This window comes from Chiloscyllium plagiosum, chromosome 18 (genome assembly GCF_004010195.1).
Source record: "Chiloscyllium plagiosum isolate BGI_BamShark_2017 chromosome 18, ASM401019v2, whole genome shotgun sequence".
Lineage (NCBI taxonomy): Eukaryota > Metazoa > Chordata > Chondrichthyes > Orectolobiformes > Hemiscylliidae > Chiloscyllium > Chiloscyllium plagiosum.
In genome coordinates this window covers 31,601,599-31,624,351 of record NC_057727.1, presented here as the reverse complement: position 1 = coordinate 31,624,351, position 22,753 = coordinate 31,601,599, and the positions used below count along the sequence as shown (strand labels likewise).

The following is a 22,753-nucleotide window of genomic DNA, read 5'->3' as shown; positions in this document are numbered from 1 at the left end:
TGTGTACTGACAATACATATATTAAGACAATGAGCCCTGTTCCTTTCAGACAAAATTAACAATTCCAACTCAAACAAAGTAGGTAGTTCTCTGGTTCACTGATCAAGGTGTTGTCCTGAGAAATCAAAGTCCAGCTGCTTGGTTTAAAATTCAACAAAGTTTGACAGTTACTTCTCAGTCATCATTAATTGGTAGGGGGGGTGGCCATGGAGAATGGACCAATCTCTTGCCAACCAACCAGCAATTGTTTTGCCTTTAGTACTTCTTGCAAATGGTCTTGATGAGTGTAAAATGAAAAGCTTTAACAAAAGATGCCTTTTCTTTCAGCAGTATTCTGATTCTGGTCTTTTTGCTACTTCTCTTGCATGGTTTCTCCTCTGTCTCTAAGTTATTACTTTGCTGCCCAATGTCCAGGTTTGGATGAAAAGAAATTTCCCTCCAATAAAATATTAAGAAAAAAAACCTATCCACCTGATACAAACTATTTTCCCTTATCACTGGCTCCATCCCTCTTCCAACAACTGAATAAGATTCTTAAAAATTTTGATGTTAGGCATAGAACAGAGATGAACTGTAACCAAGCCTTTGCACCTTCAAGTGCATTAACATTACGTGACTCTCCCTATTCCATAACTCCTCTGTTGTTGAAACCATCATCAGTGCCTTAATTGCCTATGGACTTGGTTGTGTATTCTTGTTCTCCGGTAATTGACCTTCCTCAAATTTTAATTCATTCAAAACTCTGCCCACATCTCTCACACCTGATTGTGTAGTAATTGCTGCTCACACATCTTTTGCATGCACTTAATCCTTGTCATCCACAAGGGATGGGGGCATGGACTTCCCATGGATAGCAAACATTATACCACTCTTGTGGTCTGCAAAGAACTGTGCGATCAATTTCCTGCTGATCATGGGATCTGGGGCTGACCTCTTGAGTACGTGGATCCGTGGGTAGCAAACCAGAGGGTAATGAGGACTGAGTGTTCTTGCTGACCAACACTGCCTCGTGATCAAGCAGCCCCTTGGTTTGAAATTCTGATCCTTGTTTTCAAATTTCACTCATGATCTTTCTGCTCTCTTACTAAATGTGCTCTAACAATTTTGACTTTGTGCATATGTTTTTTAAAATCATTCTTCCATTTGCAGGTGCTAGGCTCTGAACCCAGGAATTGCTCTGCCACATTTCTCTATGCCTCTACTTAGTGTCATTGAGATGTACAGCATGGAAACAGATCCTTGGATCCAACTCATTCATGCCATCCAGATATCCTAATTTGAAGTTGCCCCATTGACAGCATTTGGTCCATATACCTCCTAACGCCTCTCTGGTCATATGTCCAGCCTTTTAAATGTTGTAGTTGTACTAGCCTCCTCCATTTCCTCTGGCAGCTGATTCCATACACACATCACGTCTGCATGAAAACATTGTCCCTTAGGTCTCTTTTATATCTTTCCCCTCTCATATTAAACCTATGCCCTCTAGTTCTGGACTTCTATACTGTGGGGAAAAGACCTTGGCTATTCACCCTATCCATGCCCCTCATGGTTTTATAAACTTCTAGAAGAACACCCTTCAGCCTCTGATGCTCCAGGGTAAAACAGTCCATTTAGCCTCTCCCTATAGCTGTAATCCTCCAACCCTGGCAACATCCTTGTAAATCTTTTCTGAACCCCTTTCAAGTTTCATAACATCTTTCCGATAGGAAGGAGATCAGAATTGCACGCAATATTCTAACAGTGGCCTAACCAATGTTCTGCAAAACTGCAACATGACCTTCCAACTCCTGTACTCAATGCATTGATCAATCAAGGTAAGCATACCAAATGCCACCTTCGGTACCCTGTCTACCTGAAATGCCACCTTCAAGGAGCCATGAATCTGCACCCCAAGATCTTTGTTCAGCAACACTCTCCCGGACCTTACCATTATGTGTACCAGTCCTGCCCTGATTCGCGTTACCAAAATGCAACACCTCAGATTTATCTAAATCAAATTCCATCTGCCACTTCTCAACCTATTTGATCCAATTGATCAAGATCTCTTTGTATTATTTACAGAACCCCCTTCACTGTCCGCTACACCACCCAATTTGGTGTCAATCTGCAAGCTTACTAGCCATTCCTCCTATATTCACAACCAAACCATTTATTTAAATGACGAAAAGCAGTGGGTCCAGCATCGATCCTTGCATTACACCAGTGGTTATGGGCCTCCAGTCTGGAAAAACAACCCTCCACCACCACCACCCTTTGAGCCAATTATTTTGTATCCAAATGGTTAGCTCTCTCTGCATTCCATGCGATCTAACCTTGGTAACAGTTTGCCATGTAGAACCTTGTCGATTGCCTTGCTGAAGTCCATGTCGACCAAGTCTTCATCAATCCTCTCCATCACTTCAGTAAAATCAAGTTTGTGAGATATGATTTCCCATGCACAAGTCCATGTTGACCATCCCTCGTCAGTCTGCCTTTCCAAATACATGTAAATCCTGTCCCTCAGCATTCCATCCAACAACTTACCAACCACTGATGTCTGGCTCACCTGTCTATAGTCCCCGGCTTTTCCTTCCCATCTTTCTTGAATAATGTCACGACATTAGCTACCTCCAGTCTTCCAGCATCTCGCCTGTGGCTGTCGATGATCCAAATATCTCAAAAAGGGCTAAGCAATCGCTTCCCTATCCTCCCACAAAGTTCAAGGATATGCCTGATCAGGTCCTGGGGCTTTAAGTATTTATGCATTTTAAAATGCCCAGCACTACCTCTTCTGTAACATGGACACTTTTCAAGATATCAGTATTTATTTCTCCAAGTTCTCTAGTTTCCATATCCTTCTCCACAGTAACTACTGATGCAAAATACTCGTTTGGTATCTCACCTGTATCTATGCTTCTACACAGACTGCCTTGTTCATCTTTAAGGGTCTTTGCCTCCTTTGGATTTGCTGCTTTAAGATTTATCCAGGTCATCTGTCTAGTATCTCCTTAGGTGGTTATGTCAAGTTTTTTGTTTTTTGAAAGTGCCCTGGAACCTTTTGTACATTGAAAGTCCCACATAAAAGCTGTTTTTGTGTATTCCTTTCTCTGGTCAATTTTTAAAAATTCATTTGTGGGATAAGGGTGTCACTTGTCGTCATTAGATTAATTCCAGATTTTTATTGAATTCAAATTTCACCATCAGCTATGCCGATTCAAACCTGGGTCACCAGAATATTATCTGGATCTCTAGGTTTATAGTCCCGCAATAATACCACTAATCAATATACTCTGGCCCTTGAGTGTGTTCAGCGGAGGTTTACAAGAATGGTCCCAGGAATGAAAAGCTAAACATATGAGGAACGCTTGAGGACTCTGGGTCTATACTCAATGGTGTGTAGAAGGATGAGGAGGGGGGATCTAATTGAAAAATACAGAACTGAATGGCCTGTGTAGAGAAGATGTTTCCATTGGTAGGAGAGACTAGGACTCTCGGGCACAGCCTTAGAGTAAAGGGAAGACCTTTTTTGAATGGAGATAAGGAGAAACCTCTTCAGTCAGAGAGTGATGAATCTATGGAATTCATTGCCACAGAAGGCTGTGGAAGCCAGGTCATTGAATATATTTAAGACTGAGATAGATAAGTTATTGATTGGAAAGGGATCAAGAGTTATGGGGAGAAAGTGGGAAAATGGGGTTGTGAAACTTATCAGCCATGATTGAATGGTGGAGTGGACTTGATGGACTGAATAGCCTAATTTCTGCTCCTATGTCTTATGGTCTTACATGGAGTAAGTTTATCAAAAATCTAAATGTCTGCATTTATTTAAAATATGACACTGACTGTTCTAAATAAAATTAATGCCCCAACATTTTTTTATTTCTGTGTATTATTTGAAATGCATGTAAGAGAACATAGGGAAGTACAGCACAGGAACAGCCCCTCAGCCAATCATGGCCATGCCGATCATGATGCCATTTTAAACTAATCTGATCTGCTTGCACATGGTCAGAAGCCCTGTGTTCTCTGCCTGTCCATATGTTTGTCCAAATGCCTCTTAAACATTGCTATTGTATATGAAATTTTAAGTACAAAATTTTAATCAACTCCAGTCTCCTAGCTATTGGTTTTCTTCTTCAAGAAATTCTATTCCTTGTATTTAATCGATTTATAAAGAAACTTGATCACGTATGATGGCCAGTATTGCAACATTTTTCAATTCATGGCACTGAACTATATTTTTTCCTGCCCAGCTGCTTTTTTTAACTCGTACCCTTGTCTTTTTGCATGTTTTATGTTGGAAATAGAGGTAGTGTTTTTTTTTTAGTTGCCTTATCTTGAAAGTATGAAGATGGCTGTCACTCTGACATCTTAAGTTTTAGCCCAATGTGTTGAATCAACCAGGGACTGTAATTTCAATCTCTTGCTGCAATGTTTGATGGGAATTTGTATTCCAAGCATGCTGCAGTTATTCTTGTGCTTTTTCAGCATATTAGCTTGTTTCATTGTTCAGAAAGTCCATCATAAAGTCATTTCTAAATTGAAAGTTATACCTTGAGGTCATTGCAGTGCCTTTTTTCTTTGAATCAAGTTGGTTATTGGCTATAAAAGCTGTTTTATCATCTTCTAAATTGCTGTATCTGAGTTTTTTAAAATAACATCAACAAAATTCCGATAGTTGTTTCTTCTGTTGTTAGTTTTGTCTTTCCTTCTTTAATTGTGTTATTCTAACCAAATATGAAGCAAATTTGCTTATGAAATTTATGCATTCATTCAGATATTTTCAGCAAAATATCTCGAACACTAGTTGATACTATCTCTGTACTTATTCTAAGTACAATATGTCAAAAACATAATGAATTTACATTTACATTGTACTGCTGAAATATTAATTAGACACAACAGATATTTTGGTTGCACTCTTTACTTAATGAAATAGTGGGAGTTGTTGAATGGATTGGCACATAGTGCAGTCGCCTCCATGGATGTAACACCAATAACTTATTCCAGGTCTGTAATGCTAACTGTGACGGTCCTGTGAAGTTAATCTGGGTGATTGTAACCTGGTTTGTGGTAGGTGTAGGTCTCAAACAAAATCCTTTGTTCAGCATTAATTTGAAATCTCAACCAAAGATCCTACAAGCAAGCAGGCACATACTTGGATGAAGAAAGAATTGCAAGTTTACTTTAAATGATGTGATGACACGGTAGTTTTGAGGTGTATTTTGTTTTGGTTGTTGCACTTTTTAAGAAGAATGGCTGTGACAGAGGTGGTGATCAGTCTGCTACAAAGGCAATAAAGTAAACTGCTTGAGCCCTTGGGTCTTTTTTTTTTTAAAAAAAAAAGCTGGAACAGTAGAGGCAGCCTGAATGGGTCCCCAGAACCAGGATTTTTGGTTTGTTTTTCATTAGTTGATGCTGGGTTTGGAAGGTGCAGTACATTTCTCCTTGCTTCCCTTTAGTCTCTCACTATGTCTCTCCCTTGCTCTCTCTTGCTGTCTATGTTTCACATCCTCCAATTCTCCAGTCAAGGAGGGAACATAATCTACTTTACTGATTAGGATGTGTTTATTAGATGTTTCTGCATTGAAACAGTGATTGTTTAGTAGTTAAATAATGTATTATTCTGTTAAGTTTTCCAGTAGAGTTAAGTTATTCTAATTTCTTTCTTTTGTTGTACTTTAACTACAGTGTATGAACAAAGTGTGTTTTGCTTCAAGACTGGTAGCTTGACCAATCAAATTGCATCTGGAACAAAATGCCTGGCACTTGCCTTTAAATAAGAAAAAACGTTAGGGTCTAGACTATCTTTTAATATATTTTGAGGGCTTTGGTCTGGTCCATAACAATGTGGATTGGACTTTTCAGGCTGTGATGCATGTGAAAAACACACTAAGTTTGGAAAGCAGACTCTGTTATGAAGGATGTGCCAAGTAATGATTGAAAATTACCTGCCATATTTTGTTTTAAATATTAAGCTGGGCAGGTCACCTCTGGTCAGGTCATTGCTCTGAAATGAACCTGTGATTGGCTGTCACCGTTTTGAGTTGGAGCAGGGGGGGTGTGTGTGTGTCCGTCCGTCCGTCTGTCCGTCCCCATGAGCTCGTCTCTGTCTGTCTTGGGCCGGAGGATATTTAGCTGCTGTGTTAATGGCCATGCCTCCAGGTAAAGCTGTACAGTGGAATGTTTGCTGATGTAAAGAGTTCAATCCCACATAGCTCCTCAGATAATAATAGAGTTGTACTCCTATGCAGTAGGACATGAGCAATATCCACATTCTCTAAGTGGCAAGTAACCTTTTATGTCACAAACTGTCAGGCATTGATCATCTTGTGATGAGTGAGTATATCTGCTTACCTTTGATATTCAGTTATATTGCTATCATTGGGCAACCATTGGCTGAAATCATAAATGGATGATTTATGAGCACAGTGAATGGTGCAGCTGGCTTGAAGGGCTGACGGACCTATGCCTGTTTCTGTGCACCAGTCACACGTGCAGACTGTGGCACGTGGTTAACTATTTAGTTCACAATGTCCTTGCACAACCAACAAGGTGCGGCATCAGAATGTGATTGAATACTGCGCATTTTGTCTGAATGCAGCTTCAACAACAGCTAAGATCCTCTTCACCGTCTAGGGCAAAGCAGCCTGCTTAATTAAAACTCAGACATGTTAAGACACGTGCCTGGAACAGATGGGACTTGACCCCAAGTCCCACCTTCTGCCTGAGTTCAGTACACTGCTGCTACAACAGAAGAGCCCTTCATCCAGAAGGTATACTACAGCAGATCCCCTCTAAGTCTTGCCATCCTGATTTGGAAAAGTACAACCATTCCTCCTCATTTGTGTCAAAATCATAGAATTCCTTGTTTAGCAGCATTCAGGGAGTACTTCACCACGTGAATAAGAGTCACCAGTGGCTGCTTCAACAATTAAGCATGGGCTGTAAGTAATGGTCTGACGAGCAACTTTTGCATTCTGTGAATGAACAAAAAAAGGTGACAGAATCCAGTAGATCATCTCAGTCACAAGGAAAAGAGGCATTGAGGCGTTTGGACAGGCTACTGGAAATGCTCCTCAGTTAATGACGCATTTTATTCTGGGACAGTGTACTGGTTCCTTTTTTTTTCACTGTCAAAGTTGTGGAAAATCATTTTAGGGGTCAGAGATTGACTCTGCCTTTCAAGTGACAGCATACTTAAAAGGAGAAAATGCCAAGTAATGATATGTGCTAGGAGCATAATCCTGAGATCAGATTTGTTTTTAGCTATGAATTCGAAAAATCTTTTTGCCTGGTTGCTGGTAGAAGATGCTTTAGAAAGCATGCAAAATTCATGCTTTTAATTTCCATCCCGTTTTTTTTTCTCTTTTTTTAATATGCGAGTATCACAATTCTCCTTGTTTTAAAACTCAGTTAGGTAACACCTATAGTTTTCTTAATGATACTCACTAGTATCCTTACATAACGATGAGGAAGGACACCATTTTGACTGGGACAACACATCCACCTATGACAGGCCAAACAGAGAAGATGTTACCTAGTATGGTGATGAAGCGTCTGAAAACAAACCTTCCAGCTCAGTGAGCAAACCTACATCCAGAACCTCAACCTGAGCTACAAATCTTCTCGACTCACTAATTTAAGATTTTATTTAAAGGGTAACATCTCAGCTTAGTGCATTAAAGGTGTGAGGTTACGGTTGGTCTGATTTCAAGATTGGAATACTGGCAGGTTATTTCCAAAGTGGGAATTTATAAAATGTCACATGGACATTTTGTATGTGTGCTTTTTTAACAAAATAGAATGTATCTGCAAATGCAAATTCACCACTTAGACTTGGGTTTGTGCACGCGTGAGTGTGACAGAGTAAATGCCTGTGAGAGTGTGGTGGTGAGTGTCTGTCTGAGAGAGCATGTGTATCAGGAGAGGGTGTGTGTGAATGTGATCACGTGTTAGTGTGTGTATGTGTAGTGGGGTCACATGTAGTGTGACATGAACCCAGGATCCTGGTTGAGGCCATCTTGGTGGGTACTGAACTTGGCCATCAGCCTCTGCTCAGTGACTGTTTCATATCCCAAAGCCTGCCTTGGATCTTCGGGCAACAGTCCTCCAAGGCCAAATGTCCTTGACCACTTCAAATGTTCCCTGACTGGGAGGGAACATCCTTGTTTGGTGATTGTTATGCGGGGTGTCCATTCATCCATTGGTGAAACCAAGCAGATGCTATGACAGTGTACCATGCCTCTGGGCATCCTTGCCTGCAGTGTATCAGATAGACAACATTGGACAAGTCATGAGTACCTGCTGCGCACATGATGGGTGGTGTCCCCATGTGTAATGGTGGTATCCATGTCTACATTCTGACATGTCTTGCAGTGGTTGCCATGACCGGATTGGTAGGTGTTGTGGTTGATGTTGTGCTGAAGGCTGGGCAGTTTGCTACTAACAGTGATCTGTTTAAGGTTTGGCGGTTGTTTAAAGGTGAGAAGTGGAGGTGTAGGGAATGTCTTGGTGAAGTGCTCATCTTCATTTGATAATGTGTTGCAGGCTGCAAAGAACATGGCATAGTTTCTCTGCTCTCAGGAAGTACTGGACAACGAAGTGTACCCTATTGGTTGTATCCCATGTCTGTCTCCTGATGAGGTCATCACCGTTTCTTGCTGTGGCATGTCAGAACTGGCAATCGATGAGTTGGACGCTGCATCCTGTTCTTATAAGGGCGTCCTTCAGCATCTTTTAAGTGTCTGTCACGTTCCTCCTCAACTGAACAGATCCTATGTATGCGTAGGGCTTGTCCATAGGGGATAGCCGTTTAATATATTTAGGGTGGAAGCTGGAGAAGTGCAGCATCATGAGGTTATCTGTGGACTTGTGGTGGAGTGAGTTACTAAGGTGTCTGTCTTGATGGAGATGTACGTGTCCAAGAATGAGACTCATTTGAAAGAGTAGTCTCTGGTAAGTCTGATAGTGGGGTGAAACATGTTGATATAACTGTGTAGTTGTTTGTGACTCCTTGCGAGACCAAGCAAATGAATGGACACTGCGCAACAATTGCCAAACAGAGGATGTTCTGTCCCAGTCGGGGAACACTTCAAGCAATCAAGGACGTTTGGCCTCGGATATTTGGGTGACAGTCCTACAAGGTGGACTTGGGGATACGCAACAACTGGGATGTTTGGTTCATGTTATTCTATAGGTGACTGCACTACACTATACACACATGTACACTGGCGTGTATACACATTATGAAGGGAATAGAGAAGACAGATGTAGAGAGGATGTTTCCAATGGCAGGTGAAATTAGGAAAAGAGGGCATAGCCTCAATATTAGGGGGGGCAGATTTAGGACTGTATTCAGAAGCGCACACATGCGCGCACACTCACCCTCCCAAAGGCATATACACCAGCACACGCTCTGGGCTGATCGTTCTGTGGCCTCCACTCCACCTCCTCACCCTCTCACCATAACCCTTAATTCCTTCATTGTTCAACAACATATCTATCTTAGCTTTAAAACTACTTCACAGGAAATTCCATAGTCACAACCTTCTGGGTGAAGAAATTCCTTCTGAATTTAATCCTCCATTTGCTCCCACCAATCTTAATGCCTGGCCCGCGCCCCCACCCCGTAGTTTCACCTGCCAGTGGAAACATCCTCTCTACTTCTACCTTATCAATTCCCTTCATAATTTTATATGTTTCCATAAGATCATTTTTCTAAATTCCAATTTAGAATATAATCCCAGTCTACTCAATCTCGCCTCATAAGCCAAACCCCTCCACTCCAGAATCAATCTAGTAAACCTCCTCTGCAGCCCTTCTCATGCCAGTACATCCTTTCTCAAGTAAGCAGACCAAAATTGCACACAGTACTCCAGGTGTGGCCTCACCAGCACCCTGGAGAGCTGCAACAAAACCTCCCTGCTTTAACTCTATCCCTTTAGCAACGAAGGACAACATTCCATTTGTCTTCCTAATTACTCCTGTTGTGCCTGCAGACCAACCCTCTGTGATTCATACACAAGGTTACCCAGGTCCCTCTGCATAAGTGTGCTGCAACTTTTTACTATTCAAGTAATAATCCTTTTTACTGTTACTCCTACCAAAAATGGATGACTTCACATTTATCAACATTGTATTCCATCTGCTCGACCGTTGCCCACACACTTAAAGTATCTATGTCCCTTTGCCAAGTTTCACAGTCCTCTGCACACTTTGCTCTGCCACTCATCTTCGTGTCATCTGCAAACTTTCACACTGGTCCCCAACTCCACATCACTTAGGTAATTTGTGAATATTTAAAGTTCTACCATTGATCCCTGAGAGACATCACTAGTTACTGATTGTCAACCAGAGTAGCACTCATTTATCCCCACTCTTTGCTTCCTGTCAGTCAAGCAATTCCCTATCCACGCTAATACGTTTTCCGTAACACCTGCATCTTCATCTTATGCAGCAGCCTCTTGTGTGGCACCTTGTCGAAGGCCTTTTGGAATTCTAGGTACACCACGTCTACTGGGTCCCCATTGTCCATGGTGTTTGTAATGTCTTAAAATTCCAAAAGATTAGTCAAGCAGGTTAGGAGCTGGTTTTGAAAGTGTGATACTTTGCACCTCCCTTTCGCTGGGCGGTGTCTCAAATGATGATTTGTGCAGCACTCCATGACTTTCTGCTCATGTGGTTCAACTCTGCTGTGTTTGATCAGTAGGGTCACATGACAAACGTAAACCATTTTAGCTAATTCAGAGTTAGCTGTGTGGGATTATGCTTCATCGCGAGAGTTGTTCGACTGAATTTGTGATTCTGCTGGCATTGATTAGACCAAATTGTGGTGTTTGAGCTTGACTCATCATGATTTCACTCAAACCATGGTGACTACTTTTGGGAAGTTGGGAGTAATTTCAGTGGATATTAGGTTTGGGAAGGATTGTCTGTAGTATATAAGCTCCTAGCTAGAAATAAGACCTATTACTATTGAGTCAATTTTATCAACATTTAAAATTTTATAAATGTTTTTGTCAATTAATAGCACGGTATATCATACAGGAGATCACTGTCTTGGGCAGTGATTTTTTTTTTAGGTTCAAAGCTGTTACATAACTCCCACCCTTTTATTTTGCAACAGAAATACTAAGGATTTGGAATCCATATTTATATAATACTATACAAATTGAATTTAGATTCTGTAGTACTTTCTGACGTCTTTCATTAGCTTAGCCATAGTAAGACATTGGCAAAAATTGGATACAGATTAGATGAACAGTCATTTTTTTTTATTACCTTTGCCATTTCTTTGTGCCTGATCATTGGTAGTTACATTATGGTGTTGCATGTTTTTTGAGGCTTGAGTGGAAGAGAATACTCTTCAGGGAGCTTAAGGTGAAGGAACTCTTTGAAGGCAATGATGATAGAACTTATTTTGCAGTTTGAGAGGAGGAAGCTTGAATCAGATAAAACTGTTACAGTTGAATAAAGGCAATTATAGAACAAGAGGGAGGAGCTGATCAGAATTGATTTGGGAGAGGAGCTTAGCAGGAAAGACAGTGGAATAACACGGGGGGGGGGGGGGGGTGGGTGGGTGAGAAAAGCATATTAAACTGAGGACAAGATGACCAGGGAAGTCAGGGACAGCGTTAAAGCAAAGGGAAAAGCATATAATATGGCAAAGGACAATGGGAAGCTACAAAGACCAACAGAAGACAACTAAAGAAATAAGGATGGAGAAGCTTAAATATGAGGGTAAGCTAGGCATAATATAAAAGAAGATTGCAAGAGTTTCTTTAGACATATAAAGGGCAAAAGAAGACATTAACCCACTGTAAAATGATGCTGGAGAAGTAGTAATGGGGAACAAAGAAATGGCGGAACTGAGTAAGTACTTTGTCAGTCTTCTCGGAAGACACTAGTTAACATCCCAAAATTCCAAGAGATTTTGGGGTGATTATGCTGTCCATCACCAAGGAGAAGGTGCTAGAAAAACTGGATGGTCTGAATGTGGATAATCACCTGGACCAGATGGACTATTCCATCAGTTCTGAAGAAGATACCTGAAGAGATAGTTGGAGGCATTAGTGATGATCTTTCAGGATTCATTGGAGTCACTGAGGGTCCCAGAGGATTGGAAAATTGCGAATGTAAACTCCCTGTTTAAGAAGGGAGTAAGGCAAAAAAACGGGAAATTACAGGCCCGTTCTCCTGACCACCGTCATAGGAAAGATTTTGAAGTCCATTGTGAAGGATGAGATTTCTGAATATTTGGAAGTGTGTGGTTTTTGCTGCAGCTCTACGAGTCCCTGGTGAGGCCACACTTGGAATATTGTGTCCCGTTCTGGTCGCCCTACTATAGGAAAGATGCAGAGGCTTTGGAGAGGGTGCAAAGAAGGTTTACCAGGATGCTGTCTGGACTGGAGGGCTTGCCTTATGAAGGGTTGAATAAGCTTGGACTTTCTCTCTAGAGAGAAGGAGGAAGAGAGGAGACCTGATCGAGGTGTACAAAATAATGAGAGGAATAGATAGTCAATAGCCAGAGACTTTTCCCCAGGGCAGGATTGACTGGTACGAGAAGTCATAGTTTGAAGATATTAGGGGAACGGTACAAAGGAGACATCAGAGGTAGGTTTTTTACAGAGTTGTGAATGCATGGAATACGTTACCAGCGGTGGTGGTGGAAGCAGAGTCATTGGGGGACATTTAAGTGACTGCTGGGTGTGCACATGGATAGCAGTGAGTTGAGGGGTGTGTGGGTTGTTACTATATTTTACACTAGGATTAAATCACTGCACAACATCATGGGTCAAAGGGCCTGTTCTGTGTTGTTCTATTCTATTCTATTCTATTCCATTCTATTCCATTCCTTCAGATTTCTCTAAAATAAGGCAAAGTCAACACTGTTTCATCAAGGGGAGGTTATGCCTAACAAATCTGTTTGAGTTCTTTGTAGAGATAATAAACAGGCTAGACACAGGAGAGCCAGTGGGTGCTATCTACTTGGAATTCTAGAACACCACCTTTTAACAAGGTGTTGCACAGGAGGCTACTGAGTAAGATAGGAGCCCAGGGTGTTTAGAAGCAAGTTGCTAGTATGGATAGAAGCTTGGCTGTCTGGCTGAAAGCAGAGAGTCAGAGGCTGGGTCATTGAGTACATTTTAAGACTGAACTAAATAGGTTCTTGATTGTCAAGAGGATCAAAGGTTACAGGGAGAGAGTGGGAGAATGGGGATGACAAATTTAACAGCCACGAGGAGCAGACTTGATGGGCTAAATGACCTAATTTCTGCTCCTTTGTCTTATGTCCTGGAAATTTTAAAGATCTTTTTCACAGTCCCCTTTTCCTATTTTTCCAGAGAATAAACAACCAGGATAGACAACTCTCCTCACTTCGTTTCAGGAATTGTCATCCTAGCAGTGATCTGGTATTCCTCCAAGAATTCAGCATTTTCAGACAGATCCTGACTTCTAACACTACTGAAGTTTCTTTGAGGCCCAATATATCTTACCTTGGACTCGTAAGTTGTGCTCTTTTGCTATTTATCTCAACATTTTGTTCACTTTTTTTTTAATGTATGTGTAACCTAACCAACCCATTGACTAGCTTTTTATGTTCTTGCTACTGATGTGTTTCCATTTTAAATGTACTCTTTTTTTTAAACGTCTGATCTGATAAACTTGCATATTCACGTCGGCTAGTTCTCTGGTGTTGATTTAACCTGCTCAAACCCATTTGGACTGCCACACGTTTATTAGTAATAACATTGACTACTCCGTCAGCTACCTCCTGTTCTCCACTTCCAGCATTCTAAAGGCACCGTTCCCTTGGCAACAACTTTATTAAGTGTCTTTACGTGCAAGAAAAAGAAACCTGCTCTTTTTACCTCCTCTCTCCTCACCATCCAAATTCCAAAATGAATCAGTGATTCACTTCTGTATCATTCAGTTTAGTATCCTAAATTTGATAATCTCAATACCATTTACTCATGATTTGGAGATGCCGGAGTTGGACTTGGGTGTACGAGGTTAAAAATCACACTACATCAGGTTATAGTCCAACAATTTTAATTGGAAGAACTAGCTTTTGGAGTGCTGCTCCTTCATCAGGTGGTTGTGGAGTAACAATTGTAAGGCAGAATTAATAGCAAAAGTTTACAGTGTGACGTAACTGAAATTATACATTGAAAAATACCCTTGATTCGTTAAGTCTCTCATCTGTTAGAATGACCACAGCAGTTCAGGCAGCATCCAAGGAGCTTCGAAATCGACGTTTTGGGCAAAAGCCCTTCATCAGGAATAAAGGCAGTGAGCCGTTTCACGACATGGTTGAAGAGCTTCAGGGCAGAGGAAATGACCTGGGAGTTGCAGTGGGAGAGGGACTCCCTGAGATTCTTGTAGAGAGAGGAGGAAAACTTCTTCAAGGCAGGCGTCCTTGCAAGTACACCCCTTTTTGTGGTCTACCTCCATTCAGTCCATTCGCATGATCCTGAGTTAATGGTCATTATCATTTGAATTCTCCACCTTACTCCCAAGCTGGATCTCTATTCTCCTGTACTGTTCCATTGTAACTGCACAAATGTTTGATTTGTCATTTTGCTGCTTTCTGAACTCAGTGCTGAGTTCAGCAGTTGTTGTGGAATATCTGCCCCCATTTCTTGGCTGGTGTTGATTCTACTCTGATTATTATTATCCTTCTCTTTTTGCTTTTAAATACCAGCTGTTCATTTCTTCTACCATTCATGTCTTGTCTACATGCATTTTTTTTAGATTTTTTTCCTTTCTGCATTGCTACAGCCTTTGGCCATGTACCACCAATTCTTTTGTCATTTTATTCTCTCCTGACTTCAACCTTACTTTTTTTTTCCTCATTTCCCCCCACCTCCCCTTTAACGTGCATTGTATTTCTAATTATTAAATCCGTTTTGATGAAAAATCATTGTTATGAATTGTTTTTCTCTTTATACAGATGCTACCTGAACTGCTGTCTATTTCCAGCATGTTTTTTTTTTCTTTCCAGCATCTGCTATATTTTGCTTTTGTACGGATTGTCCTCCCTGGGAACTGACGTATCCCCCTAAATGTTGAAGTTGTAAGAAACATTTGAGGACAATGATCTATCATTTCTTGACTCTGCTTAACTGGTTTAGAAGAATGTTTCAGGCTGTTGGAATGACGAAACAATAATCTTGGTGGCTACAAATTGTTCTTTATGCATAAACTTTGTCATGGTAATTTTATTGCCCAAGTAGGATTATCTAATGGCAACAGTTTGTATTTAGACAGTGCCATTAATGTCACAAGACACTCGGGAACAGAGGAAAATTATCTTTGCATCCTCTTACAGGTTTGTTATTCCATGAAATGAATTGCAGACCAAGTGGTTCCTGTTTCTATAACAACATATGTCTAAGTAAACTAATTCCCTGTTGTACACAGGTAGTTGAATTACTTTACTTCCCATTTTTTTTTTAGTTGGGAATTCCCAGCTTTAACATTATAACAAGCCCAGAAGTGTGTATTTTGATTGGTGCAAATTCTAAAGTAATGACTAATAATTTTGGACTTGTTCCTTCCTGTAACAATGTCTGCGGGATGTTGATTTGGCCAATAACTTTGAAGTAGTAATCAGTTCATGCACAATTAGAAACCTTTTCAATATGCCCAGACATAAAAGCAATGTCAAACCAAATGATTAATCTAAAGTTTGTCTTGGTAATTGACTTCCTTCTTGCAGTTAGTTTACATACTAGAAAGAATAAACTGGAATGCTAAATAGTTTGAGGGCAAAACATGGATATTCCAGTTGCTATCATTGTCCATAGTGCGCAGAAGATTTTGTCTTTGCAAAAAAAAATGCAATGACCATGTATTCAGTATGTCATTAAAGATTTTAATTCAGCTAAAGATTTAGCTGTTAACTTGCTCAAAAGAGGGAGTGATTTATGTTCTGGGAAGTAAGTATATTCATAAACTCAGTTTGATAACATGTCTTAGACAACTGCTACTGCAAGAAAATGCTGCGCCATGGGAGAACGCAACACCTACTTGAGTGTTAATAAATCTGTTTGTGATTCACTTGCATGCCATTTACTATTTTTAAAAGTGCAAAAGTAGGTTATTGGTAAGTTGTTCAGCAGCATAATACATTGTCTTCATGGTTGGGAGGAAAATAGCAAATTAAAGCTAGACATATATCAGGAGAGAGGAGTTGAAAGGTGAATTGCCCCCAGAGGTATTGATGAAGGAAGAAGGATGTTCTTTTTTTTTGAGAGAATAACACAGGATGGCGTGACTTGTGAATTGATTGGGTCTCAATTTTTACTGTTGCTGTGATTAATCCCTTGTGGACTATGCAAGGCTAAATAGGTGAACATGATTAATGAACAGCACTCTAGAAAAATGGTGACAATTTTTTTTAAAAAATGAGATCAATTACGCTATCTGTTTTCCTACCAGGAGCACATCAAGCTGACATACGTTTCTTTCCCTACAGCTCTTCTACCTCTACAGATTCTAACCGGCAGTTAACAGTATTTTTCAAGTCTGACCTGAGGTGGAGTATAGCACTTTTTTGGAAGTATTTGTTATTTCAAGTTACTGTGAACCTGGTAAAAATATTGCTATGTATTTTCTTTTTTATTAAAGTGCAATTCCTATCATTACACCAGATCTTTTCCTCCTTCTGGATTTTTTTTTTCCCCATCGATGAGCATTTTTTAACTAATAAAGCTTATTTGGCCTTACTCATTTGTGACTGCAAGAAGAATCCAAACAGCAGTGTTGTATGATTTTGATACCATTAGTACGTAGGTGGAATTTTACCTTACAGGGTCAGGATTAGGCACACCCATGGGCATGCTGTAGCTTTCTACCTTGGTACAATATCAAAATCAAAGTCGTAAATGACATTTTCTGTGATTGTGACAAAGGGAAATCTACGCCTGCCAGCCATCTTCTGACATGGTTGACCACACCATCCTGTTCAACATTTCCTCCACTCACTGGGAAGGTGTGTGTTCATCTGGTTCCATTCCTCTGTCTGTCTGATCATAGTCTGAATATTGCTTGCAATGGCTTATCTTCCTTTCCCTGACCAGTGCCTCTGTTGTCCTCCTATTTCTCATCTCCCCAGGTTCTCCTTAATGACATGTGAACATAAGAGCAGGAGTAGGCCATTCAGCCTGTTGAGAGTGCTGTGCAATAGGAGAAGAAAGTGAGGACTGCAGATGCTGGAGATCAGAGTCGAAAAGTGTGGCACTGGAAACGCATGGCCACTCAGACAGCATGCAGGGAGCAGGAGAGTCGACGTTTCGAGCATGAGCTCTTCAGTAATCAGGGGGTGACCTAAGGGGGCTCAGAGATGAGCGAGGCTGGGAAGGAAGGTAGCTCGGAATGCAATATAGGTAGATGAAGGTGGGAGCGTTGATGGTGATAGGGTGGAGCAGATAGGTGGGAAGGAAGATGGACAGGTAAGTCAGTTTAAGAGAGTGGTGCTGAGTTGGAAGGTTAGATCTGGGATAAGGTAGGGGCAGGGGAAATGAGGAAACTGGTGAAATTGACATTGATCCCTTGTGGTTGGAGGGTCCCAAGTTAGAAGATGAGGCATTCATCCTCCACATGTTGGTTGGCTAGAGTTTGGTGGTGGAGGTGGCCCAGGACTTGCATGTCCTTGGCAGAGTGGGAGTGGGCGTTCAAGTGTTCAGCCACAGGATGGTGGGGTTGTTTGGTGTGTGTGTCTCTGATGTTCTCAGAAACATTCCCTAAGTTGGTGTCCTTTCTCTCCATTGTAGAGGAGACCACACTGAGTGCAATAGACACAGTAGATGATGTGTGTGGAAGTAAGGTAAATCTCTGTTTGATGTGGAAGGATTCCTTGGAGCCTTCAATGGAGATGAGGGGGGAAGTATGGGCGCAGGTTTTGCACTACTTGGGTGGTGGGGAAGATGCTGGGAATGGAGTGTGGGTTGGTGGGGGACGTGCACCTAACAAGGGAGTTGTGGAGCGAATAGTCTCTGCATAACGCAGATAGGGCTGAGGAGGGAAATATATCCCTAGTGGTGGAGTCTGTTTGTAGGTGGTAGAAATGGCAGAGGATGATGCGATGTATCCGGAGCTTGTTGGGGTGGAAGGTGAAGACTAGGGGTTCTGTCCTTGTTGTGATTGGAAGGATGAGTTCAAGCGTGGAGGATTGGTAAGTGGAGGAGATGCGCTGGAGGGCATTTCCGACTACTTGGGAGGGGAAATTGCGCCTCCTTCTTCAAGGACTCATCTGGGATGTTCAATGGTGGAATTGGTCCTCCTGGGAGCAGATGAGGCAGAGGTAGAGGAATTGGGAGTAAGGGATAGTGTTTTACAGGAGGCAGGGTGGGAGGAGGTGTAATCCAGGCAGCTGTGGGAGTTGGTGGGTTTGAACGAAATGTGTGTGTTGAGTCGGTTGCTGGAAATGGAAATGGAGATGGAGAGGTCCAGGAATAGAAAGGAGGTGTCCGAGATGGTCAGGGTGGAAGGTGTTAGTGAAGTTGATGAACAGTTCAACCTCCTTGTGGGAGCACAAGGTGATGTCAATTCTGTCATCGATGTAACGGAGATCAAGGTTAAGAATGGTGCCAATGCATCTGTGGAAGGTGGACTGTTCCATGCCCTCCACCTCCTCCATGATTTTCGTTTGCCCAGCCCCCAATGCCTCACCTTGACCATGGAAATTCAATCCCTGTACACATCCATCTGCCATGTCTAAGTCCTCCAAGCTCTCCGTTTCTTCCTCTCTCGCTGACCCAACCAGTACCCTTCCACCGACACACTTATTCGATTGGCTGAACTGGTCCTTGCACTCAACAATTTCTCCTTCGAATCCTCCCACTTCCTCCAGACCAAAGAGGTAGCCATGGGCTGCATGGGCCCTAGCTATGCCTGTCTCTTCATTAGGTACGTGGTACAGTCCATCTTCCGCAGCTCCACCGGTCCCATTCCCCACCTTTTTCTCTGCTACATTGATGACTGTATTGGTGCCACCCATGCTTCCATGAGAAAGTGGAACAGTTCATCAACTTCACTAACACCTTCCACACTCACTTCAAGTTCACCTGGACCATGTCAGACACCTCCATCCTCTTCCTGGACCTCTCCATCTCTGTTTCTGGTGACCAACTCAACATGGATAACTACTTCAAACTCACTTGACCCCTACAGCTACCTGGACTACACCAGCTCCCACCCTGCCTCCTGTAGAAATGCTATCCCTTGCTGCCAATTCCTCCGCCTCTGCTGCTCTGCTTCCAGGAGGACCAATGTCACCATACATCATCCCAGATGGCCTCCTTCAAGGGCCACAATTCCCCTCCCACGTGGTCGATGATGCCCTCCAGAGCATCTCCTCCACTTCCTGCATCTCCTCACTTGAACCCCACCCTATCAATCGCAACATGGACAGAACTCCCCGGTCCTCAACTTCTACCCCATGAACCTCCGGATACAGTGCATCATCCTCTGCCATTTCCGCCATCTACAACAGACCTCACCACCAGGGATATATTTCCCTCCCCACCCGTATCTGTGTTCTTCAGAGACCATTCCCTCCGCAACTCCCTTGTTAGGTCCACGCCAACCCCCCACCCCCCCCCACCACCAATCCACCCTCTACTCATGGCACCTTCCCCTACCATTGCACTCCCCTCACCTCTGTCCAAGGCCCCAAGTGTTCCTTCCACAGACAGAGATTTACCTGTACTTCCACACACACTAGGAGAAAGTGAGGACTGCAGATGCTGGAGATCAGAGTTGAAAATATGTTGCTGGAAAAGCGCAGCAGGTCAGGCAGCATCCAAGAAGCAGGAGAATCGACATTTTGGGTATGGGCTGAAGAAGGGCTCATGCCTGAAACGTCGATTCTCCTGCTCCTTGGATGCTGCCTGACCTGCTGCACTTTTCCAGCAACACGTTTTCAGCTTCCACACACACTATCTACTATGTCCATTGCTCTTGATGTGGTCTCTTCTACATTGGGGAGACAGGTCGCCAACTTGCAGACTGTTTTAGAGAACAATTCTGGGACACATGCTAAACAACCCCACTGACCTGTGGCTGAACATTTGAACTCCCCCTCCCGTTCTGGGTCTGGGTCCTCTCCACCGCCAAACTCTAGCCACCCGATGCCTGGAGGAAGAACGCCTCATCTTCTGCCTTGGGACCCTCCAACCACATGGAACAATGTTGATTTTTAATCAGTTTTCTCATTTATCTCTCCACCCCCTTGGGCCACCCCCTCATTCCTGCTCCTTGGATGCTGCCTGATCAGTTGTGCTTTTCCAGCACCACACTTTTTGACTGTGGTGGCTAATCATCTGCCTCAATGCTGTATTCTGGCGCTATCCCATATCTCTTGATATCATTTGGAATAAGAAAATGTCTTGAACCTGGTGAATGACTGAGGTTCCACAGCCCTCTAGACGAGGGAGTTACAAAAATTCACCAGCCTCTGAGTGAATCACTGTCTGAAATGGATTGTTTATTATACTGATACTGTAACCCCCTAGTTCTAGACCTCTCAGCTAGTGGAACTATGCTTTCTGCTGGTCCCTTCTGAAGGAATTTTGTAAGTTTGAGATTGCCCTTTGCCCTTTGTTTTTGTTCTTCTGAATTGAGAAAACAGAGGCTCACTCTCCTGAATTTTTTCCTTATAGGACAAACCCATCATCACAAGAATCAGTACAGTGAACTTCTGCTGCACTTAGTCTCTGGCAAGTATATTCTTCCTTAGTCAAGGCGTACAATTTTGTGTACTGTTCTGGACCAGACTAGACCCCCTCAAAAATACATTATGAAGGTAGCCTAGACCCTAACTCTTTATTTTAAAGACAAGTGCCCGATGTTTCATTCTGGAAGCAAGACTACTGAATTTAAAGCAAAACAGACTTTATTCATTCACAATTGTTAAAATACAATGAAATAAAGAAGAAATTGGTATAACAACTCTATTGGAAAATTTAATAGAATAATAATTAACTGCTCCAATATAGTAAACACATCCTTGGCAAAAGGCAAATTCAGAAAACCTATTGTCTCACATGCAAATCTAGCAGCAGGAAAATACCAAGAGAAAACTCTGTGTAGCTGGGAGAAATGTACTGCAGTTTCCAAACCCTGCTGAGACTTCAGCACCAACTGCTGAAAGCTGAAGCTAAAACTCCTGGTTCTGCGGGAGCTTGACCACATCCATGCTGGCTGTTTCTATTGTTCCAACATTTTTAAAAAAACACACAAGGCCTCAAAAGCTGTTTATTTTGAGTTTTAATAGACAGCTCTTCACTTCTGCCTTAAACCCTCCCTTCAAAAAAAGGAAAAAATACACCTCTTAAAGGCATTGTATCGTCACAGCCCAGTACTCCATATTGTGGTCTTACCAGTGTTCTGTATAACTGAAGCAAGACTTATTTGCTCCTGAGCTAAAGACTAATCTGCTGCTTCCTGCAATATTTACTAGCTGTCAATGACTTTTTAACAAGGATACCTGGGTCCTTTTGAACATCAACGTTTTCAATCTCTCACCATTTTTAAAAAATATATTCTGTATCTTCCTTCCTCCTGTCCAAGTGGATAACCATGCACTTATCCACATTATAGTCCATCTGCCATGTTTTTGCTTTCTCACTCAGTCTGTCTAAATCCCCGTGAAACCTCTTTGCTTCCTTCTCAATGTGCATCCCCACTGAGTTTTGTCATCTGCAAGTTTGTAAATATCATAGTTTGTCCTCAAATTCAAATATTGATCTAGGTTATGAACAGCTGGGACTCAAACTGTGATCCTTATGGTACTCCATGGTCACTGCCTGCCAACCCCCTGAAAAAGAACCACTCTATTCATTTTGTTTACACCTGTTTAGTGTGGATTAAGAATCAGTTAGTCTATTTTACCAGATCTCATGCACTTTAATTTTGTTAACTTGTATCTTGTGTGGGACTTCATTAAAAGCCTTCTGAAAATCCAAATGCATCACGTCCACTGGTTTTCCCCTTTTATAAATTTTTCTAGTAACATCCTTAAAACTATCAGGGTTTTAAAAAATCATTTTCCCTTTCGAAAATCCATGTTGACTGTCCAATCAGACAATTATTTTGTAAATATTCAGCAATCCTGTGTTGCACAACTGATTCAAACATTTCCCTACTACTGACGTAGGCTAACAGGCCTGTAGTTCTCTTTTCTTTTCTTTCCTTCTCCTTTTAAAATTTTGCAGTCTGCAAACACTGTGTTGTAGAATTAATAGAATTTTGAAGATGGTTACCAATGAATTCACTAACTCTAGTTATCTCTTCCAACATTCCAGGGTGAAAGTTGTCAGGTCCCAGAGATTTGTAAGCTTTTGTTAATTTCTCCAAAAATCCACACTGTCAACAGACTCTTTGATCTTTTGTATTTTAGAGTGTGGGTTTTTTTTGTTTTCCTCTGAAGTAATTGTTTTGCTTTTCTGCCATTTCTCTTTCCTATTATAAATTCTCCTGTCTGGGCCTGCAGTGGACCCAGAATTTTTTTTTTTTTGATTACTTAGTGTGGAAACAGGCCCTTCGGCCCAACAAGTCCACACCGACCCGCCGAAGCGTATACCACCCAGACCCATACTCCTACGTTTACCCCTTCACCTAACACTACGGGCAATTTAGCATGGCCAATTCACCTAACCTGCACATTTTTGGATTGTGGGAGGAAACCAGAGCACCCGGAGGAAACCCACGCAGCCACGGGGAGAATGTGCAAACTCCACACAGAGTCGCCTGAGTCGGGAGTTGA

General features: G+C 41.9%; 1 protein-coding gene across 8 annotated transcripts in view; it reads left to right on the top strand.

Moving 5' to 3' along the window:
• Positions 1-22,753, top strand: part of LOC122559010 (ERC protein 2) — an 825,386-nt gene that overhangs the window by 16,468 nt on the left and 786,165 nt on the right. For all 8 annotated transcript variants that reach the window (XM_043708089.1, XM_043708091.1, XM_043708092.1 and 5 more), the window contains exons 2-3: positions 13,326-13,487; positions 16,463-16,522. The gene's annotated coding sequence lies outside the window, so the exon portion shown is untranslated. The remainder of the gene's footprint in view (positions 1-13,325; positions 13,488-16,462; positions 16,523-22,753) is intronic.